The 24,757-nt window shown below is 38.6% G+C and overlaps 1 protein-coding gene across 31 annotated transcripts in view; it reads right to left on the bottom strand.

Moving 5' to 3' along the window:
• The window catches only part of ADGRL2 (adhesion G protein-coupled receptor L2), a 369,284-nt gene that overhangs the window by 174,720 nt on the left and 169,807 nt on the right, over window positions 1-24,757 (bottom strand). For 28 of the 31 annotated variants that reach the window (XM_060303671.1, XM_060303635.1, XM_060303630.1 and 25 more), the window contains exon 1: window positions 5,803-5,906. The exons of 1 other annotated variant lie outside the window; for it this stretch is intronic. The gene's annotated coding sequence lies outside the window, so the exon portion shown is untranslated. Of the gene's footprint in view, window positions 1-4,582; window positions 5,367-5,802; window positions 5,907-6,349; window positions 6,476-24,757 lie in introns of those variants that run through there. 2 more of the 31 variants (XM_060303582.1, XM_060303580.2) reach the window with 2 other exon arrangements.

Consider the following 24,757-nt stretch of genomic DNA (forward strand, 5'->3'; position numbering starts at 1 on the left):
AAATTTCCAAAACTGCATTTCATTCCTAATCTAGGTACAGTTAATCTGTGCAAGTGGTACGGATTCTTATTAAAATGAAAACAGATTTCTAGCAGGTAGGGTTTGGCTCATACCTTAGAATAAAATACACTGTAATGCTCTCTTCATCTCATACTACACTTGACAGTAAGCTCAGTGTTACTGAATATTTATTTACAAAAGTTAGGCCAAATAAATATTTTCATAGAAAATAGAGCAATAACATTTTATCACTATGGTGTACAGACTTCTAGTTACCTTCTGACCTTCCTAACATTTCAATCTTAGCTCATATATTCCTATATTACTTAAGACACTAAAATACTATTTTAAAAATTTTAATGAAACACAGAAAGCTCCAATAATCATCAAATAAAGTTCTAAACCCAAGTAAACCTTAGTTTTAAAGCTCTCCTCTTGATAATTTTAAGAAAGGAAACGCCCAGAAGCTTGGTGTTAACGTTTCTGCTCATTGTGAAAATTGCAGCAATAAAAACTCCAACTGCTTGTCTTAAATTAAGACTTGTAGTACTCCATGTGAGATCTGTATACTTATACTAGTTTTTATAACATTTGGAAGTTTTGTTTTCTGCTTTGACGTTAGTCCATTAATAAAGCAGAGAGTCAAAAGCCTGGAAAAAATTACATTTAGTGGAAATCTTCAAGTCAAAACCTCAAGTAATTGGTTTGTTTTACCCCACATGATTCAATATTCTGATTTCCCCAACTACCTGCTCCCAGAGCTATCTGCATTTCTAAATTTGTTTTCTGTTGCCAACACATAGTAACCCAGTGACTGAAAATGGCAGCTGAAGTGCTTCTAAAACACATTAATTTTTTTCTCTAAGTAGTCCAATTTTGTCATCTAAATGTTGAAAAATCTTTTCACTGCATTTTACATCTTTAGAGATCTGCGGAATTCATGATCACCATCATATAAAATGAAGAGCAATGTTTTCAAGACAATTTTTAGATCATCACTAATAGCTCTAAAGGATAATGTGTTTTCTTTATAGCACTCTGCATTCAAAGCAGACTAGTTAACAGCAACTTAAGTGCAATAATAGCAATTACATCAATGTGAGCCTTTTTACCTCGAAAGCAGTTCTTAGACAACTGAAGAGATCAGATAAATAAACTATCATAAAATGATTTCAGGGTAATAAGATACAATTTGAATGCCACTAAAAAATCCTCATCTTAATCTGAAAAAAAGTATTATCCTATTACACTGAAGACTAAAAATGTTAGGTGATTAATGATTATTTTTCCCTCCAAAACTTTTTATTAATTTTCACTTTTAAAAGAAAAAAAAGGAGTTCTGAACATGTGTAAAAAAGAACCCTCTAATGAAGGGATATCAATTCACGTTCAAAATCAACCAACCATCAAAGGTAAAACTATAAAAAATATGCGCTTACAAATCTCCAAACCGTCCCTGAGATTCACTTTCATCTTAAAACTAGGTTTTAGGAAATCTAAAGCTAAATAAATAAAACCAATATTTCCCCAGAAGTTGAAGATAAAAGTTCTCCCTTGACCCATCTGCTTGCCATAAAATGACCCAAATGACCCAAGTACTTGTTATTTGTTTCTTCATTCATGCATATTGAGTTGTTAAAAGAAATTCAGAGAACGTATCTTTCTGCAAATGTAAAACAGCATTAGTATACTCTAGCTATATATATTAAGAAAAACCTCCTTTAAGCTGACCTCTAGAGTTTACTGTTAGGTAAAATACAAAAATTTTGAGACAAAACAATCAATATTCAAACAATTATCTCCATATGAAATTCATGAAAAATTTGAGTATCACTTAGAAATCTTTTTCAAACTTACACTGGCAACAGAAGTTGCGTTAACAAGTCCATGTTGAGTTTTTAATACTCAAAACTCTCCACTGACTTTTTTTTACCTATTAATTTAACAAGTATATTAAAAATAAAGTTTCCTAGGTATAAAAGTGTCCTCTTATTACAAGATTTCTATTGTTTTACACATTAATTAAAAGACTTTCTCAGCCATTTTACTAATATAACAAAGTGTAGGCCCTAGAAAAGTATTAAGTTAGAAGGAAAAGCTCTCTCACTCTCTCTTCCACTGAAGGGACCACAAGACAGGCAACAGTGACTATCATAAAATAAAAGGTCACTCTTTTTCTAGGAACAAACCATTTATCAATAGAAGATAATTGTCCTTCCATTTGGAAGGGCTCCACAGCAAGAGACAATGTTTTTCCCTCACATAATTACAAAACAGTAAAAGTTCAGAAACACAGCCTGAATCCACCTCCCTATTTTTACCCTTTACAATTCTCATTGCCCTTTGGGCCTCCACTTGGAAGCAAATGGAAGACAGGCTGAAGTTTTCTCAATTGAGCTGAAGCTAAGAAACCTTTGATATGCTAATGGTCCCCTTCAAACGGTAAGAATTCACACTTGCATTAATTCAAACAATTTGTGCAGAATGATGTGAAATGGCACCTCTTTTAGAGGCAAGTAACAAAAGGAGAGAATCGGAATGTCTGAAGAAACTAAACAACAGAACATTTGTTCTGCAGTATTCTATTATGCATAAATGTATTGGAGGGTGGAGGGAGGGACAACAAAAAGTTCCATAACACACCTGAACAGAAGTAGATTTTCTTAGATACTAAATTTAAGTTACAAAGTTACCTTTTACCTAGGTCAAGAGTCCCATCACAACTGGGAATGTTGCCAAAGACACCACACAAACTATTCTATTTTTCTGCTATGGAGGCAGATTGCCTCCTTAGTGCCTGTCTTTTAAGGTTTGCCCAAGATCAAACTTGATTTAGTAAGAGACATCCCAACAGGCAATCATTTACCAAACGGATGTGACTTTTCCTCATTGTGCAACTCGAGTTGAGCAAAGAGCAAACTCGGTGGGGCCCGTTCCAGACAAACACTGCCAGGGAAATGAATGGACCAACCAACGTCCGTTAAATGTACGCCTCAGGAAGAGAGAAGTACACATAGTGTAAAGAATGCAGAAGAAAATTTAAGAATTGGGGGCGGGGGCGAGGAGGAGAGTGCCTAAGAACCTGGCCTTTGTAACGGGAACCATATGGCTGGTGGCTGCGGCTCAGACGCTCCCAGGCTGCTTGGAGAAGCTGCTAAGCAGCCTGACACCTTTCAAGAAACAGGAGGAAAACATTTCCCGGGTCTGAATCTGAGACAACAGTTTGCATCAGGAAGAACGGAATGGGGGGCCAGAGAAGGGGAAAAGGATGAGGGGGGAGGAGTCCACAGAAGGTGGGGAAAGAAGACGGACACCGCAGGACTTGCCTCTCCAACTACGCTTTCAGGGGACGGAGTGAGCAGAGGATACAAAAATAAATATGAATAGAGACATACGTTCCTTAGTCGCCGCTCATTGACACTTTGGCACAAAGTAAAGCTTCCAGCGATTTCCCCTAACCCAAGCCCCGCAGTCTGGCGAAAGGAACAAACTTTCCAGATCCCAAGCGAAGGACTCTCGCAGGAGTGCCTCCCCAGCGCTGCGGCGCTTTCGTCGCTTCCCTCGCCCCCGCCTCTCCACCAGAGGGTCGTGTAGCCCCAGCCAAGCAACGAGCCCACGCTCGGTTAGCGCCGGTGGTGGGGGGTGGCCTCCCCGGCCTCGCGCCACTCCCACGCCGTTTTCCCCCGTCGCACCCCACCCGGCACCCGGCTCCCACAGACCACGCTTCCAGAGACTCGCAGCCCCAGCGCCAAGCCCAGAAGCCCACACCCCATAACTTCGCCCGCAGGCCCAGCGCGGCCCGCTGCTGCCCTCTCACTGCAGGCGCGGGAGGCACTCGGCCTCCCCAGAGCCTGCCGGGTGCCCGGCCCCGCTGCGCCGCCCCTAATCGCTGCCAGCCACAGTGCTGGCCCGGCCACATCTGGCTGCGCTTTGCTGACATCCTCGCCTCTCCACGCCACCTAACCGACGAGAAGAAACCACCCGCAACAACTCATCCCATCCCCCCATCCCCCCACCCCACCCCCGTTCACTTGCCCAGAACTCTCTCCCAGCGCTCGGCCTCCCCGCTCCACTCACAGCCCGGGACGGGTCTGCAGGCAGCTGAGGCGGGGGAACGGGGGCGCGCTCACCTCCCTGCCTCCGGCCCCACCGAGGGTGCGCCCCACCTTCCCCCTCCCGAGACGGGCTGTGAAAAAGCGAACGGCACCTTCTGACCCAGGCTTTCAGTAAATCAAAACATGCCGAACCCAATCCTACCCTCCCCTCTCCTCCCGGAGCCCCCTGCAACTAGACTACAGCCAAGTGAGCGTCCCTACGCTCGCAGGGCGAAGCAGCAGCAGACTGGACGGGAAGGGGAGTTCTGCGGATCGATTTCCGAGGAGGGGGAGGAAGAGGAGGGGGCGAGCAACCCGAGCCGGCGCGGGTCTCCCCCTTGGCCCGGCCGAACATAAACAAACAGCCAAGCCCCAACTCACCCGCGGCTCCCTCCACCTCCAGCATCCACCCCAGGGCGGGAGGCGCAAAGCAAACAGGTCTCCGTAGCCCGGCACAGAGGCACATTGTTCGCTCCCACGGCTCTTACCTCGGTCTGCGAGCGCGCCCCCGGGGGCAGGCCGTCTGGCGCGGGGGCCGCGCGGAGAGAGGCGCAGAGGGCAGCGGCCACCCGGGCCGGCGAGGGTCCAGGCCGGCCGCGAGCGGGTCGCCGGCCGCCGAGTCCGAGCGGGAAGCAGCGCCGTGGCTCGGCGCGTCCTCCTGCTTGGCCGCCGCCGCCGCCGCCTCCTCCTCCAGCCAAGCAGCCAGCGCCGGGCGGCTCCTGGGGTTAGGTCAACATTTTCCTGCAGTTTCCCACACGCCGCTCCGCGAGAGGGGTCTTTTGCACACGCGCACGCGCCCCCAGACCGCACGCTCCCTCGGAAAGATAAGAAATTCGGGAAGCAGAGCGAAAGGGGTGGCAGAGGCAAAAAGCTCGACAGAGGTGCGCAGACTTGGGAGTCCCCTCCGAGCTGCAGCCGCGGGAGGGGCGGGCAGACGCTGGCGGCGCGAGGCCAACTCAGTTCGTCAGGCGAAGCCCCTCAGCCTGCCGTCCGCGCCGGCCGGCTGGCATCCCTCGAGCCGACCCTGCGGCCTGGGGCGGGAGACTGCAGCGGCCCCTCCTCACATTTCGGGTCTCCGGGCCGAGGCTGAGCGGTGGCCGCTGCCCCAAGACTGGCTGAAGGCGAGGACTGGGGTTCGGGGAAGCGGGGAGGTGTAGGGACGAGACACGCGACGCGCAGCAACGGAGGGGAGGTGCCCCCCCCGCAACGATCCCAAGGATTCTCCGGTAAGCTCCCAATTTCGCTCCGGTACCTCTGCGTGTGTGAGTGTGTGAGCGGAGAGAGTGTGAGGGAGAGAGAGGGAGCAAGAGGGATCGAGGGAGAGAGACGGGGGATTGCGAAGTCCTGACACAGACTCTCCGCGAGGTCTGAACTGGAGTCACCTCCCAGCCTCCTGCTCTTCCTCCTCCTCCTCCTCCTCTTCCAACACCTCCTCCACCCCAGATCTCCACCTCCCCACCCCCGCGAGTTCGCCTAATCATATAAACATATTAACTTGTACAGCGGCAAAGACCAAACCTCTCCCTCCTGATTTTTCCAGCAAGGGGCTCAGGCAAACTCAAAAGAAGATTACCGGCAGCTAAGTACAAAACGTGGAGCAGATAATCTATAACTCACTGCCGCCCAATGGCCATTTTCCACCCCATTTGAGCAGCTGCGTCGGTGGTGCACCCGAGCAAGGGGGAGGGGAGTGAAAGGGGACACTTACGGGTTCGAGCTGTTCGGGTGGCGGTGGCCCAGCAGCCGCCCGAGAACAGGCCGGCCCCGGCTCCGCCGGCGGGGCGGCCGCAGGGCTGTCCGGGCGGCGGCGGCGGCGGCGGCGGCGGCGAGGGACGCGCGCGCACGGCCGCTGAACGCGCCTCGGAGGCGGCCTGCGGTGGCTAGCGCCCCTCCTCTCCCTCCCCATAGGCTGGCCCCCCCGGGTCTCGGGGCTCCGCATCCAGACCCCAGCGTCAACACACCCATTCCATCCCGAGCCCCACCTCCCCAAACTCCACTCACTGCGCGCTCGGTCCTCCGCGCGCTCCGGCGGCGCGCGCTGTCCATCCTGTCCACACACACGCACTTTAAAAACATTTATTTTATTTCTGGAACGGGGTGAAAGGTATTTGGGAGAGCGCGGCGCTCCGGCCTCCGAGGCGGGGGGCAGGGGGCTGGCCCGGAACTCGGGGTCTCCTCCCCTCTCCCCTCCAGGCTCAGGAGCTCTCTCCTAGCCAGCACTTCGGAGAGGCGCTCAGGATGCGTCTTTTACCCACCCCGTCTCCAGGTTTTCTCTTTTCTCCGCGCGGCGAGCCGGAGGCCCCTAAACTTTTCGTTTCCGCGGCCCTCCTTTTGTGTGACTGCTCGGAGGAGAAAGAACGTCTGTTCGCCTCGGCTGCCTCCGTCCGGCTGGGGCGCGCGGGGGACGCTCCATGGTTAATGCGTCTTTGATACCTGAGATTTCCGGCGGGCTCGTTAATGAAAGTTACATTTTTTTTAAATTGCGATGACTTTTTCTTTGTAGTTACAGAGAGCTAGCCAAACTTTGACTTTATTGACTATATTTCACAAGAGCGTTTTGTTTGTTTTTGATTAAACCCACCAGGACAAGCAAAGGAAGGAAAGGAGACTACAAGGCTCTACTCGCAAGTGCATTCATCGTGCTGTTTAGGTCTGTTTCCCTCATTTCCTTACATTGAAACTGCTTTTGCTCTTGTCCTCTGACCACACTTCCTTGCGCCTCTCTGTTGGTAGTGTTAGCAAACAGCCAGACAGCGCCTACGATGGACCTAAACTAAAGAGAATAGACCACGTCGGAGAAAATCGTGCTTGAAAAATGTTCGAAAGCCAGTTGTGTCCTTTGCATACGAGTAAAATCAAACCTGGATTTTTTTTTTAATTACAAAATTTCTGAGCTAAAATGTATGTCTAAACCACTGTTTATACTAATGAATGAAGGCATCAATTAAAGAAGCTTGTTTGCATTGGTTTTCAAGAAAAACTGATTCTCCAAGACTTAAAATCTCTAGAAAATAGGATGAAACTTGAGCTTCTTCGCTTTCAGAAACAATATGTACTTTTTGTTGCTGTGGGTATGTTGCAGTCATCATACGTCAGAAATCATTTCAAACAACAGTGTTATTAAAATGTCAACAGCAGATTGTTCAAAAGACATGAAGACTCTAAATACCTATATTTTGTCACAAAGCCAGATATTTGTAGTACTAAGGTAAATCCAGCCATTAGTCAAGTTTTCTCTCAACTTGTAAAAAATCAAGTTAAAAGTACATATGTGCAAATAACTGAAACATGCTCTTTTGGTTGATTCATTATAATTCTCAGGTTCAAAGAAGAATCCTTGATGATCAAATTTTTTTCTACTTAATGTATTGATGTTTTAACATTCTCACCAATACAAAAGATAAGAGGAGCCACATAGAGCATTGGTGCTTTAAACTACATGAACACTTCCATTTGGAATTTCTTAGATAACATAATTCAAATATTATCGGTGCAGGATATAAACTAGTCTAGGAAAAAAAAACACTTATGCAGAGCTAGTGTGAAACCTTATTTCGTTTTTATATCTGTCAAAATTTATACATACGACAGATCTACCTAGGAAAACTAAATCAGGCTTCTTTAAAGTAGTTGAAAAGAAGGAAGACTTATAGAATTCTCAGACCTCAGTGGTCATTTATATCACAGTCTCCCTTGGAATTTAAAATTATTTTATTCAGTATTGTAAGCCAAGATATGTCAAACTGATAATAATTTGCATTTACCGAAAAATTTTAGCCCTTTCTTTTGTTCATCTTTGAAGATTTTTCATTCATCTAGGCATGATTCTCATGAAGTCCCAATGAGTGCATGGATCAGTTTAATGCTATTTTCTTTGGGGAGGCAGAACTTGGGCTGACGTTTTTATTTAGTAAGTTTAGTAAGTAATCAATAGAAAATTTTGCCTGAATTAAGCTGCCCATATGTTGGCTCATTTACTTGTTTATTTAACTCTCTCAGAAAGAATCTCAGGAAGAACCCACTGTCTTCATTTCTTAGGTCTGATGCACTTTGACGCTCAGGACATAATTGAGTCACTCTCCACTATGTTCCTGAAGAGACTACAAAAAAAGGAGGATGCATGGGAGGGGAAAGAAATTGTCAGAAGTGGGTTAAATCTATAGGGAGTGGGAAATGCCTCAAACAAGTTTTTAATTTTAACTCAATAGTATATGTATTTTATAGAGTTCAAAGAGTTCAACACTTTTTTCGTAAGCATATAATAAGCTTGCTGTTTTTATAATTATATCTAAATGTATCTCTTCTCTAGGATAATGTTTTAGATATTAAAGAATTTTTAATTCTTTCCTTGCACTTTACACATAATAATGCTTCAACCTTCTTTTCATCCACAAAGAATTGAAACAGAGCTTTTAATTGCATTGATACATTCAAGATTAAGCTGTTAGCCACAAACCTGCCATTACAAAAGAACACTTAAATGACACACACACACATCCAGAAAACATAATTTGTCTGACACTTCATGACAATTCAAAACATAATTTATAACAATACAGGTGTTATGGTAGAAAAAAATGAAATGAGAAACTTAATAATGTTCACAGATGTTAGCAAGCTAAGGGGAGTTGGAATATGTTATGGATTCCCTGCAATCCAATCAATTTAACTACACAATCTGTACTATTATTTAAGTAATGGCAAAATCATTGACTTATTCATAATACTTGCTAATTGTTTTTAAAAATAAATTCTACAAAGGACAAAGGAAACACCCATTTCCATTTGTTTTATGTTAAATCAACATCTAACCACGCATGGTGATTTCATTCAAAGAAAACAGAAGGAACTCATTAGCTTATGTGGTTTGAGAGATTGATGGGCTTCAAACATTTTAACCATACATGTTTTTTCCAACTGTAGAAACTCATGTTTTTAATTTAAACATCTTTATGAAACTAAAGATTATTTTATTCAATGGATTCACATATTTCTGATACAGAAATTGTGCTAATTTTTAAAGCTATTTACCATCCAGGCATCTTCATTTAGAGGGAAGTGATGAGGTACTTGTCAAAATACAAATATGAATGCTAATAGTATGGGTACCAATTTAGCGAATCTGAAAAAGTATGAAAATGGGCGTGGTTGCAAAGTATCGCGGTTAGTATAAGCCAGTAGAACACAGTAACCTCTTCAATGCCCCACCCTGGCAAACTTGGATATAGGTAAGCCAGTTCTAAAAGGGGCCACATGGAGGTGGACTTGGGTGGGGCAGAGAGAGGATCCAGGTCTTGATGCTGGATCAGAAATTGTGTGAAGTTTGAGCTACAAGCTGTAGAGAACTACCAGTGAGAATAGATTGTATTCATTACTTTTGCCTTTGATGAGAGAGCCCTGTGAAAGTTCTAAAACAAAACAAATAAAAACATGTGAAACTGCTCTAGTTTCTAATACAGAAATAGAAATAAAATTAGCTAGATTTCATCCTAAACTTTGTGTTCCCTTTTCTTCGTTACTGTTCAGTGTTGCTTAGTGCTGAAACGTTTTCCCTACTCTAGAAAATAAATCTTTTAAAGCTCTAGAGCAGATCAAAGCAATTATGTGAATACCCAGACTTAACTAGAACTCGTTGAAAGTTCCTAGCATTGTTTTTCATTTTAGTTTTGCCATGCATGTAGGCTGAAAAGAAATCAGAACTCATTTTCCATGAGAGAATAAACATATGAAAGCATTTGGGAAAGCCAATAAGCTTTTTTTTTTTTTTTTGCCAATAAGCTTTTAATTCTTCTCCCAGTTCTCTCCAGGCTGAGTAAATCTTGGTCCAAGAAGGCGAAACCCTATCTAAAATGTAGAGATGCAGTCTCCAAAAATAATGATAGTTTAAACTGTATTATAAATATGATTATGGTGTGCTGTACTTAATGATATTATTTAGAAGTACCTGATCACATATATTATTAAATACCTATCAGTTTGTAATAAATACTTCTTAAAAATATGCACCGAAACAACTGGTAGCTTGACTCTTTCTGTGTGCTTAGAGTGTTTATATATGTCTAACTGTGTATAAAGGATTATACAATTTTTATACCATTATGATACTCAAAAGTAAGCGAGTTAAAAAAGTTGCCCCTCGGGTTTCCCTGGTGGCGCAGTGGTTGAGAGTCCGCCTGCCGATGCAGGGGACACGGGTTCGTGCCCCCGTCCGGGAAGATGCCGCGGAGCGGCTGGGCCCGTGAGCCATGGCCGCTGAGCCTGCGCGTCCGGAGCCTGTGCTCCGCAACGGGAGAGGCCACACAGTGAGAGGCCTGTGTACCGCAAAAAAAAAAAAAAAGAAAAAAGAAAAAAAGTTGCCCCTCATAATACTGCTCCACTGAGTCTTACCCAACTCAAAGTCAGTCTTTATTGCTTTCACATAGATTATTCTCATAATTGTTGGTAATATCTGCACCTTGAGGATTTTCTATAATCGTGTCTTATAGATCTACTAGCAATGTTTCTGTCAAACCAGGAAGTGTAACTATAAGAACACACATTTTATAGAAAGCTGTCTATGACTTCTTATAATAATTTTTCATCATAAATTCTCATAACCAAATGTTTTCTTACTAAAGTGTGTAGTTTAAAATTGAGCCTCCTCGTCCCTTTCCTATACATGCAAACCTCTGTCAACAATACAGGTGAGGGGCTTCCCTGGTGGCGCAGTGGTTGAGACTCTGCCTGCTAATGAAGGGGACACGGGTTCGAGCCCTGGTCCGGGAAGATCCCACATGCCACGGAGCAACTAGGCCCGTGAGCCACAACTACTGAGCCGGCGTGTCTGGAGCCTGTGCTCCACAACAAGAGAGGCCGCGACAGTGAGAGGCCCGCGCACCGCGATGAAGAGTGGTCCCCGCTTGCCACAACTAGAGATAGCCTGCGCACAGAAACGAAGACCCAACACAGCAAAAATAAATAAATTAATTAATAAACTCCTATCCCCAACATCTTCTTAAAAAAAAAAAAAAAGATGAAATTTCTTTAATTTTTTTTAATTGTTAAACTAAAAGTAACCTAAAAGCACAAGTCTTTGTGAAATAGCAATTTCACGCAAGTTTAAATTGAATTTTTAGTGCCTCTGAGAATATGACTTTGATTATTCATGTCATAGTTCACTGTAGTATGGCAAAACTTGCAAAAGGCTTTTAAGAGTCAGGAAACAAATTCACAAATGCCCTCTTTGCATTTTAGAAAGTGAGTCAAAGATATAATTATATAACACTTCTAATATTTCATATTAGAATACATTGAAGTTATCCTAATGATACAGCATAAAATGATAACTGAAATATGTGATCTTAGTATTTTTAAACACAAAATTGCTTTGGTACAGTTTTGAAAATATTTGATAATCTAAAATTGTGTAACATGAGATGTTTGACCTTGACTTTTTGATCGTATAAGCTGTTACTAACATTATTCATTTTTTTGTCCTCTAATTAATATGATGGTTATTTTTTAACTACACTTATCTTTTTTACTGTATTTTTAAAAGGCCTTTATTGGTTGTATATATTTTAATAAAAATAAATTTGAGCATGTGGAAACTAGAACAGCAATTTGCAGAGATTTTTCTTCTCAACCAAGTTCTCATCATAGTTTCTTGATAATAGAATGTTGCCATCTCTGTTTTCAAGAATAATTTAAATCTTTAAGTTTTCAACTTATTGCAACTCTTTACAATGCATTCTTAAAGTCACTATGAAATCCATCACTTAGGTCCTAGACCAAACAATGATGTAATAGGCATACGTTTTTGTGATAAGTAAAAGTGCATTAGAAAAGAATCTTTTCTTTTTCTTTTAATTAGCATCCAAATTTAGAATCATACTAAAATGTCATCGATATCTCAAAGAGGTACTGAAATGATTTGGTAATGATAAGGTTTTGTTGAGTGATATTCAATGAAAAATTCTGGTTTAGGTTAAACAATAAAAACACATAATCTCTCCAGCTATTCTACATTAAAAAGAAGTTGCCAAACTATCACCTGGATAATACATTCTTTGAATTATTTTGGTTCAATGATGGGGATGTGCTGCACTACACCATCCACACTCTTATCCAACTATCCTGGTTACCAAAAATCACATATCTACAATATAACTAAAGAGGATTATTAGTGCATTAAAAGAGTGTTCCCCTTCATTATGGGACTGTAATTTATGACACCAATTTAATTAGTACTATGACCTTACTACCTTAATTTAATGACCCAAATTCAAACCACGTATGTGTAATTGTTCAGACAATGTAGAATACACGGCAAGAAAAACTAATTTCCTGTTTATTATCTAATGATAATTGAAACACAATAATTCATTATAATATACTCTGCTACTGCTATATATGAAGTGGCATGTCTCAAGGAAAGAGATTATGGAAATAACATGAAAAATATTTATAGTCTGTTAAAATCAGAGAAAAGTTGAATTTGTTAAAATAAAATCAGAGAAAAGAATGCTAGCTATAAAATGTAAATGTTTGAGAAATCAAAGTATGTAAACTATTTTTAAATAATATGGATCCCCAGAAGACTATCATTTATCATTTTAAAATAAACTTATGGGTAATCAAATAAGGAATCTGAAAAATATTTTTTTAATGAATTTTGACATTTCATATAATTATTCAGTGTTTACTTGCCAGTGCCCTGTTACAAAATGATTTTAAATATGATTTATATAAATCAAAAAGAATTATGCAGATGTAGATTTGAGAAGATAATGCTGGCCTGTTGTTTATATTGAATATTTCTATACAGGAAGAAATCATGTGATGTCAAAAATAGATACTAAATTCAATCTTTAGAAAATTCTTTAACTACTTAGGTAGATTTATAGCTTATCAAAATTCAGAGGTAAAATATTACACCTTATCACTGAGGGAAGTCTATCTTTGCCTGAATTTTCCAGTTAATGAAAGAAGTGTTTAAATACTCTAGTTAGATTATTAACTTCTACAAAACTGAAACAGATGTGTGTCTTAGTATGCCATTAAGTTTATGATTTACATAGAAACCTTACATAGAGCTGAGCAGAGGCCAATGATTCTAATTTGCTCTAGATTTACAATAACCTGATCTGGTTTTTGTAAGTATTGAAACACTTTTTAAACAAAATTAGAAAGCAGTTGTGCTTTGTGTGATTAAAGATGCAATTCCCTCTGGAGTAATGAGAAAAGTTAGAACATGTTTCTTTCTTTATGGATGTTTCTATTATAAACACGAGTGCTATACATTATATATTTTTGTTACTATGATTTCCTTGTTTTTAATTATAAAATAAACCAATTGAATTTCACTGGAGTCTCAATTGAAACTATGCCAAAATTTAGCTGAAGAATGTGTACTGAGCTTCATAAAAATCCTTAAAATTTTTCCCAGGGTATTAAGGTCTTGTTATACAAATACTAGTTCACCATAATTTTCTAGAGCAAAATATCTTTCTGATTAAGACCTCCACAGCAAAAAAGACTTGAGTGCTAAATACATTTCAAGCCCTGGAAAAAGGCATATATAAAATTGTTCAAGACTAATGATCACTGGATTCATATAAGTTACAAATAGAAAAAAAGTTCGTTTATTTTATCTTATTACACAAATAATAATATTTATGGCAGTATTATTTAAACCTCCTCTACTTTGCTTGGTGAATTGTAATCCATCAGCTCCTAATAAACCAAATCTATAAAAATACATTATTTTAAACACTGTGAATACTGTTTTCTTAAAAAATCAGTCAGAAATGTTGATATAAATATCGTTGTAAGCATTTGTGTGTATATTTATGTTTATAGAAAATAAGTACATGCAAAAGTATTAATTCATTAAAAGTTTATCTCTCATAAAACCTTTATTAGCCCTTGAAGTCTTTGCCACTTCATTTTAAATGATTTATCTTTTGAATAACAAGGTTCCATTAATCTGTTTGACAAAAGAATTTTTAAATCATTTAAATAATTTATTTGAATGAATTATTTAATTTCTGTAAAATTTGTGCACATGTATATGTATATACCTGTGTCTATATATTTGTCTTCTGGCACAATATCACAGAAGAAATACAAAACAGAATTCAGAATACATTGTTCTTGACACCAGCAGTGTGACTTGGTGTTGCTGCCCATGTGTGCTTTGATCACCCACTGTTTGCACAGGACCCCTGTTAAAAGGCCATTTGTGCTACATTTGACACAGCAGGGTGATTTAATGTCAGAGAAACATGCATGTGATTTTCTATATTCATTTTTAATCCTGCACTTTTACTGAGATTGTAGGCTGACATATTTTTCAAAATGCAAGACTAATAAAGGCAATTATTCAACACTAGGAAAACCTGCTTTCCGCATTTCAGTGCTCGAGGTGCTACTGAAAAGTAGTAAACATACGCCATCCCCAGAGAAATAAATCATCTGGGGAAACAGGGCAAATACACATGGAAAATAAATAAGAATATACACAAAAATTTATAAGCAAGTACACAAAACTAGGACATAAAAATTTATATAATAAGTTTAAGATGCATGGCATTCAGGAACTTTAACTATATACTCTCTCTTCACAGACTATTACTTCACAAAATTTTCTCTCAAATAGATCTTATTATTCTTTTCCCCTGAAGATGCATTTTTATTAATAAAAATAATGAAACCATTGGATTTTTCTCCAACTTTGGTGAGGTTATGGAATAAATTTATGATAAGTTATCATCAATTTTATTTTTAAACATGCAGGAAAATAAGCTTTCTCTTATGTATCTCCTACACACAACAAAACAAGTTTTACATCATATATATATATATATATATATATATATATATATGGTAAAACCTTCTAGGTCACCTTTCTTTTGGAAACTCCATCCAGTTTTTTCTTTGTAGTACTGTTCCCCTCTCTACTATGTAAGGTTTTGGTGGGTTCATTCGGGTTTTATTTTAATGTTGTGATCCATCCTTTCAACAAATTTCTTTTAACTTTAATTTACCAGGGAGGTACTAACTTTACTTACATGAAAATCTCAATCTTTGCTTGTGACATGTAACAAAATTTGAGGTCTCTGTCTTCTCCACGTCTTCTCCCACTTATCCAACCATCCGTAAAACCAGCTATAACACTATACCACTGTATACCCATTACCCACAATACTCAAATCTTAGTAAGGAGGTATGAGAATCACCCAGCACTCTCACACAACTTTTGAAGCCCCTGATAGACCAAAGTAGCATCATGAATTCTCGGGGAGACAGTAGTCTTTGAGAAGTTCGTTAGATGTCTAAAACTGCTTTCTGGAACTTCCTCTCTGGAAGCACCTTCCTCCCTACCCATGTTCTTGTATCTAGAAATGTAAATAGCCTCCCAAATACCTCCAAGTTGCATGATACAGGAAGTAACATTATACTGCTTAGAATGGTATGCACCAATCAGATGAAGTCGTTTTCTAATCATTTCTCCTACTCTCAGATTTTTGACGAACAGTGGCTTCTTTATTGTCTAGCAAAGGGCCTGAGCTGTAGTTGGTTGTTGGAAAGCATTTATGGAAAAATGAGTTAGAATCCTATAATCATAAATACTGTTATAATATTTAGTTCAATAAGGCAGCTGCTTGTTATACAAATATTATAGCACTGCTTTGCTGATGTAGATATTATAAGTCAAACAACCTAGAAATCTTGTACAAATGTACTTATCACAAGTGTACATATAAACAACACACACATAAATTTACTTCTTAACAAATTTGTTTAGTCAATTTATTGAAATGTTTTTATAGGCCATATGTAAATATTTTAATATCTACACAAATTAGCGATTACAATGAAATTTTAATGTCTTCCAAAAGTTAATAACAATGTTTGTGTGTATGTGTGCTTTTACGTGAAGAGAAAAACAAATAGAGACAAATTGTTCAAGGAGTTTCTAGCACTATTAATTATCTTAGCGTGTGTCTGTGCCTCTGTCTGTGTGTGTTGGGGAGGTAGGAAGTAGGCAGAAAATTAATTAATGCATTTGAGTTTTTCAACTCAGAGAAGTTGAAAAGTTGGTTTTCTGTTCCATTTTACCTAGAACAGTCCTTCTCCCTTCGACTTTTTCTGTCCCAACAACTTATATAAGATAAAGATGTGTCAAGGGAACCTCAGAAATTAGAATAAAGGGGCTTACATGAAGATTTTCAAGGGTTATATTTTGCACCCCGGCACTTTGGTCTTATTTAAAGACAAAACATCTGACATCTTATACATTATGGTCAAAAGTATCATACTTCCATTTTAGTTCACTTATGATTCACTAAGCAAAGACTGGAACCCTACATTCAAGAGCCAAAAAGCATTTTAATCATTTTTTTCCTTCTAAATCACCAGCAAATGTTATTAATATTATCTTAAAGAGTAAATTATGGTGACCTAAATGGGAAGGAAATCCAAAAAAGGAGGAATATATGTATACGTATAGCTGATTCACTTTGCTGTACAGCAGAAGCTAACACAACATTGTAAAGCAATTACACTCCAATAAAAATTAATTTAAAAAAAGTAAATTAATTAATCAAAATTTCCAAGGAAGATGCTCTGACTTTCTGATGACACTTTAAATGTCGTTTCTTTTTGCTTACATTCCTGTTTTGTTTTTTTTTAAAAGAAAAAAACTTACCAAAATATATTAGTAAGTACTTGGCTATCTCAGAAAATCACACTGAATATTATTTTATCTTTCTTTGATGACATGGAATTTTTCAGTGTTGAAGGACCATCAAAATGAACATTGATTATCATAGCACTTATTACACATCACTGTATTTATTGATTTGCTCCTCCCCCCTAGATAGTAAACTCCTTAAAAATCTCACTAAACTTTATATGTGCAGCTGTTAGCACAGCATATAATAGAGATCACAAACCGCTGATCTATATAAAATCTAACCGACAAAGGTAATTCATTAGCCCCATAGATGTTGGGCCACATAGTGTTTTGTTTTGTTTTGTTTTTAATCGACTTTTTGTCAACTTTTAAAAATTAAAAGGCTTCAATTAAAACTTGGATTTCCAGCTTCTGGTGGGGAAAAAAAAAGAAACATCCAGCAACTTTGACATATATTACCTCATAGCAACACTCGGCAGAAGAGGCGTTCCCTTCCAAACCAAAGGTCCACTCTTGGACTCACCACATTCTCCAACATTCCTTAATACCTCATAACCAAGGCAGTGTCTTGTGCCTCGAGTGACCCAATTTGTGATAATGTTTTGTGTTCTACTTTAACAGTGGCATTAAAAGAAAGTGAAATGTATCTTCACCTCTATATCTGTAAAGTGGGAAAGGAAAGATAGATCAAGAGGACTATATATTTCTCCCAGCTGCCTTTCACTCACTCACTTTTTCTTCCTGGCTCCTGTAAATATTTTAATTTTTGAGCTCCAATGGCCAATAGTTTATATGTGAACAAATGTGTGAATTATACTGTTAATACGCATTATAGGCTATGAAGAAATGTATTAAGTAGTAGTAATAGTGCTTCTCTGTGAGGCTGTACATATATACTAACTCCTCTGTGCACTTACTACATAACTCAATAATAAAGTTATAGTGCCCCCCTTATTCTTACTGATTGGCTTAATCTTCTCTACTTATATTCACATTTAATAGCTTTCTCTTTTTCTCCCCACTTGAAACCACTTTCCACCACTCTTCCACTGATGTTTACTCTTGTACTTTCTTTTCTTTCTGAGACCAGTTCAGTTTCCCTACAGGTGAAGGTACCTTGGCATTAACAAATGATGATTTTGATTCTTCTGTAATACCTAATATCCCATAAATATAGCTCAAGGGAGGACAAATGAAAGGAACCAGTCTTTTTCAACCAAATAAATGGAAACAAACACCCTTTTAAGGACTAATACATACAGTTTAGAAGACTTACTAGTTAAACAAATAATTAAGACGTTAATTTAGCAGAAACTGTTAAGTGGAAAATGTTTTAAAGCAAACAAGCTAAGCTTTTACTAAAAGTTACTAGAAGTAATTGATTGTCTCAGATATGTTCAAAAAATATTCTTTCTTAAGATTATACTTTTCAAAGGAGACTATAATTGAGATTATCTACTGAACCTGAGTTAGGAAAATTTATTTTTTTTACTATTGCTAATGTATGTTATGTTTCTTATTTTTAGTATTATTTGTATTATTATTATTCCTAATTTATTTTTTATTTTGATTTACAAATTTGTATTATGATTATAGGTCAAAACATTTCCCCATGAACTATAACTCTATTTTACCTAGTATGCCACCTAGAAAATGTGATCATAACGAGCTACTCCACGAAGTGAGACTCACTCATATTAAACATGCTAGGGGCTTCCCTGGTGGCGCAGTGGTTGAGAGTCTGCCTGCCGATGCAGGGGACACGGGTTCGTGCCCCGGTCCGGGAAAATCCCACATGCCGCGGAGCGGCTGGGCCCGTGAGACATGGCCGCTGAGCCTGCGCGTCCGGAGCCTGTGCTCTGCAACGGGAGAGGCCCGCGTACAAAAACAAAACAAAACAAAACATGCTAGCATTTAAAAATTCCTATAAATTATATTGTTGGCATAATATCGTTTGTATCAGTTAAAAATCCTGAGTAATATATACACTCTGAAAAGACCTTTGTACTCATTTCATAGTCTTATTGAAATACTGCTCTCCCCTATTTAACAGTTTTACAAAACTTTCAACTAACTTCTTTTCTTAAAGCACACAAACATCTGCCTACCATTTTTCTTCTTCTCCTTTTTTTTTAATACAGCAGGTTCTTATTAGTTATCTATTTTATACATATTAGTGTATATATGTCAATCCCAATCTCCCAATTCATCCCACATCTCCCAATTCATCCCACCACCCCCATTTTATTATTTTATTAAAAAACTACCTAGGCAGCTTCATCATTAAAACTTTATTAGAACAATTATATCTGTCAATTGTTGGGATAGACACCATTTAAAAGAAAATCATCACGAATCATTTCCCTTGCAATCTAGAACAGATATTGGCATATATGATTGAATCTCCTTCATATTAGAAGTTTTCTTTTTTTTTCACTAAGCAAGGCACTTCTAAATGACGAAAACAAAATTGAGCTTCCAGTAATTATAGTATGTATTTTTCAAAAAAATTGTCTTGGACTTCCCTGGTGGTGCAGTGGTTAAGAATCCACCTGCCAATGCAGGGGACACAAGTTCGATCCCTGGTCCGGGAAGATCCCACATGCTGCGGAGCAACTGAGCCTGTGTGCCACAACTACTGAAGCCCGCACGCCTAGAGCCGATGCTCCACAACAAGAGAAGCCCGCGCACTCCAACGAAGAGTAGCCCCCACTCGCTGCAACTAGAGAAAGCCCGCACACAGCAACGAACACCCAATGCAGCCAAAAATAAATAAATAAATTTATTTAAAAAAATTTGTATTTTCTCCCTTTTCACTTTTCCTGACAAATTGTAAGATAAAAGTTATATTCAATTCATAAAATTGGGTAATTAATTTGGCCAATTAACTTAGTCTGTGTCCATGCTAAAAAGTATGAAACATTTTTACTGTTATTTTTGATTCAATAGAATACATACATTAAGAAGTGAAACTTCTTTTCTTGATGTTTAATGAGCATTCCATGAGGCTATACCTAGGTGAAACCATTTACGTTCACTGCTTACTTAAAATTCTGCAATTTCGTATAGTGAAGAATTTAGTAAATACCATTTTAAATGACTTTTCTCTCCAAAAGTTTTTGAAACAGCACCACTGAAGCACTTGACATATCCTTTCCAAAAAGGCATGATATTACTTTTGAAAAATAAGGCTATATTGAAGATTAACCTTTCCTTCTCCCTTACCTTAAAAAAGAGCAGTTGAAAAAGATCTGAAAAGGGCCTTATAAAGTAAAGTGTAAATTCAGTTAACTTTAGTTAATGCTAATTTTAAGATGCTATTTTTTTTAAAAAAATTTTTTCAGAAAAGCAAAGTAACTTAAAAGCTTAAAATTTGGACCAGGCCACCTGGATTCAGATCTGAGCTCCACCTTTTTCAAGCTGTGTATCCTTGCATAAGTTATGGAAGCTCATCTTTAAATTAACTGTTATTTTCTTTCCTCTCTTATAAAATGGGAAATAATAATTTCCTGTATTTTTATAGTGCTGCTGTAAGTGTTATCTGAATTAATACAGGTAGTATCTGACACGTAGTAAGTCCTCAAAATTTGCTATTATTTTGGTTTCATCAGTAGCATAAGACAGTTGACAGTTCTTCAAATACTCCTACATAAATGCCTAAAATTGTATGAGTTAATGTATAACACTTTTGAATATTCTTACATATTCTTACACACTGGGTTGTATTAGAGCAAAGAATTTTGGAAGTACATTTTGAAACATACAGCTTTATATTGACTACATAAAAAATTATTATCATATGTATGCCAGTGTTGTTGCTGGTACTTTGTTTTATTTTGTTAGCAATTTGAAGAATCCACTCACTCTTAGTTATGTTCATAGCTTATGATTTTCATTCTTTTTTAGTTATAAGTGCTTCGTTTTTCCTTAAATCCATAATATTAGAAGATTATCTGGTTAAACTTATTATACTCTGTAAGAGCTAAATACAATTAAAGACAGTTGTCTGTTACACATCCTAATTTATATTTATTCACTTATAACACTTCAGAGTCCAAAAATAATTTGAGGAGATTTACAAACAAATAAAAATAAAAGTAATAAGAATAACCAAGCTATGGAAGCAACTTAAGTGTCCATCAACAGCTGAATGGGTAAAGAAGATGTGGTACATAAATTCAATGGAATACTCCTCAGCCATAAAAGAGAATAAAATTTTGCCATTTGCAACAACATGGATGGACTTGGAGGTTATTATGCTAAGTGAAATAAGTCAGACAGAGAAAGACAAATACTGTATGATATCACTTATATGTGATATCATATGTGGAATCTAAAAAATAAAACAAGCTAGTGAATATAACAAAAAAGAAAAAGACTCACAGATATAGAGAACAATCTAATGGCTACCAATGGGGAGAGAGAAGGAAGGAGGGACAAGATCGGGGTAAGGGATGAAGAGGTACAAACTACTATGTATAAAATAAATATGCCATGAAGATATATTGTACAAAACAGGGAATATAGCCAATATTTTATAATAACTGTAACCTTTAAAAATTGTGAATCAGTATGTTATACAACTGAAGCTTATATAATATTTACATCAGCTATACCCCAATTTAAAAAAAAAAAGAGTAAGAATGGTAAGGCAAAGAGAAAATAAGGATTGGAAAGTAAAAAAGCAGGAAAAGTCAGTATAGGCGATGTATGCCTTTATGTGTGCTAGCCTTAGATTTGCCTTTAGTCTTTCTGGCAGCCACAAAAACAGAAAGGCTGTTATAAGATTCCCAATGCTCAGCAAATGCATGACCTGATGAGACCAGGGAGAATCCTGACTAAATGGTGAAGCTGGTCAATTACTTGTCCTTCCATCTCTTCTCTACTTCTGGTCCATCTCTCCACCCTGTCTTCTGCACTATTGAGTTGATACAGCTCAGTTTTGCCTCTGCTCCACAGGTACCTTCCATCTTTCCTCTTTTGTTCTAACTACAGCAACAACAAATCCCACCCCACCCCCGCCAAAGGCTAGTTTTACCTTTTTCTGAGCTAAGTTACCTACTGTATCGTATACACACTTCCAAAGGCTCATTCTGGCAGGTGTTTAATAGGAAGGAAGGCATCAAAATCTCTGGAAGGACTTGAGGGAGTGGAGAAAAAGACCCAAGTGGTTTTGGTAGAGTGTTCCGCATTTCCACTGCCAACCCTGGGAAACATTGTCTTAAAACAACTGAGAGAATATAACTAAATTTAATGAATTAACCATTTCTAGCAGGGAAAATGATAAACTCAGAAGAGAGACAGCGGCCCCTGGGTATAACTAAGATATACTATTATTTAACAGCTGGGTTCTAATTCAAGGAATAGTGTACAATTAATTTTTAGAATATATCTATTTTACTATAGACCACAATGAATTTTGGTTTTAGAAATTATCCCCTCATTAATATATTGTACTAATGAGATAATAAGCTTGACTTCTCAGGTTATTTGGGGATATGTCTTCTTGGATTTGCCTTTTTTTGTTTTGTTTTTACAGGATTTTGTTCAAGAGACGGGGGTGGGGCAGGCTAGGGGATGAACATTTAATCAAGCACCATCCATGTGTCAGAGATCATGAAGACTTTTTAATATTACTTCATTTTAGGGCTTGTATTCAGCAGGCAAGACTTGGCAAGGCTTGCTGGTAGTTTATGGCCAGCATCTGTTCTGATCTATCAGTGCCCAAGCCCAACAATTTACACATTACTAAATATTTTAGTATTACCCCTACTTTATTTAATCTTCCAAATAAACTTCCAGGGGGACGGGAACACTGGAAGCTGGAGGCAGAGATACTACTCGGGGACGCCCTGTCCTGCCTTGCCAGCTCCTCCCCATTCTGCCTAGAGAAGGTTTTCTTGCTTGTGCTAGTTTGGTTCTAGAACTGGGAGAGCCTGATGTTTATAAGCATTTTCTTACATGGAAGTACCTAGGCCATGAGTGTAAATTATTCTAGAATGGCCAGTTTGAGTTTTAAAAAATTGTGGTTTTCAACCCTGGCAGTAGTGTCCCCGGCAGCTCTGTGGCGCATAGGGAAGCCGAAGAAGAGAAAGGCCAAGCCAAGGTACGCGGCATCTGCATGCACCAGCTCCTGATACAAGTGGCCACCTGGATCCAGGTGGAATCCACTTTGGTATTTTTTTTTCCGGCCATGCAGTGTAGCTTGTCTTGTGGGATCTTAGTTCCCTGACCAGGGATTGAACCTGGGCCTTAGGCAATGAGAGCACGGAGTCCTAACCATTGGACCGCTAGGGAATTCCTTACTTTGGTATTTTTGTCTAAATACGTTAGGAAATGGCAGGTGTGCATGTGATATCTTCCTGCCCATCTATAACCAACCTAAAATGCTGTAAGTCCTATGATAAATGAGGAAATTGTGACAAAGAAAGGTTAACATGCCTAAGGTGCCTAATGGTAAAAGAAACATTAGATGTGTCTTTAAGACTAACGCCTAAACATCTTGTTTCAGTTTTCTTTTATCTGAAAACACTTTTCCTCTGAAAACAATCTTACACAGCTGCCCAATATATTAATAAGAAACAAGTATGCCTGCTCTGATTAAAGCAAGATAAAGGCCAAGGGTTCACTCTCAGTTATGCCCTCATCACTAATTTTAGCAGTTCCTGAAGTACCTCCACAAAACGCAATGTTGTGCTCTTTAGAGTTGAAAAAACACTGACTTAAAAAATGCTGCCACCCTCAGACGCACTCTGTGTTGTTCACCTTGGTAAATAATTCATTTAACAAACATAGTGTATAGCTACTGAGTGCCTGACCCTAGGAATACAAGGATAAATGAATAGTGTGTGCCATCCAAAAGCTCACAGTCTGAGGAAGAAGGAAAAAAAAAAACAAAAAGAAAAAATTTAAAATTACCACTGATATCGAGCCTTTCTGTATCGGTTTTCAGAACTGTAAAAGATAGGAATGTTTAGCCCTTTAACAGATGAGAAAACTAAAATCAGAGAAGTTAAGAGGATGCATTGTCATGTATCCCTTGAGTAAGGAAATAAAGATTACCATCTTGGTCTCAGGGACGCCAAAACCCAGGCTCTTTCTTCTGTGTGATGAAGCCTACGATTTGTTGCGAATCTTTAACAAAGTAAGCACATTTCACCACAGATTTAAATTTAAATTGCAAATCACTTAAACGGGAAGGAAAAAAAGCCCAGAGAAACCTACAGATTAAACCATTAAAATCATTATCATAATAATACCACTTTACACAACCACTATTATTACACATCTGTTATCTCCTTCCCTTCACAACAACTGTGTGAGGTAGGAAGGGTGGCAGATATTATTATTTGGATTTCACAGAAAACGAAGTAAGACTCTGGGCTATTAATGGAAGGTAATGTGGTAGGGGTGAAATTTATTGACTTAAGGAAAAAGATAACCTTTTCTTGCAGTAACTATCCCTAACTAACAGTGAGACTGTGGAAAAGTCAACTAACTAACGTTTTTAGGCCACAATTTGCTCATCTGTAAAAGTAGAGGGTCCAGACATTTCATCTTTACGTTAAGGGACCTTCAGTTCTGACATGTGATGAATCTGCAAGCTAGTATATGGCTTCATTAGAATAGAATCTACCTTCTGTTCCAAAGTTTTCTAGGATTTCACTCTGCTTGTTAATATAAAGCTGTATGGAAACTTCCTGGTTTCCTGGGCATAAAGTTTGGTCATATAAACAATTTAATCTTTAATCCAATCTATTTTAAATTATAAGTAGACCATGCTGATTAAAAGGTAACTGAATAATCCTTGCCGGTTAGAAGCAAGGAACCTACATGTAAATTAGAGTGGGTAAAGGAACACTGGAGAAAAATCTAGATGAACGTAACATGAAAAACACAGAGAAGTGATAGCATTATATGATTGCATTACAGACTTCCTGGTCAGAAGGATACTTTTCTAGTGCAGGCCACAAAATTATCAGGG

This window comes from Globicephala melas, chromosome 1 (genome assembly GCF_963455315.2).
Source record: "Globicephala melas chromosome 1, mGloMel1.2, whole genome shotgun sequence".
In the NCBI taxonomy this organism is placed as follows: domain Eukaryota; kingdom Metazoa; phylum Chordata; class Mammalia; order Artiodactyla; family Delphinidae; genus Globicephala; species Globicephala melas.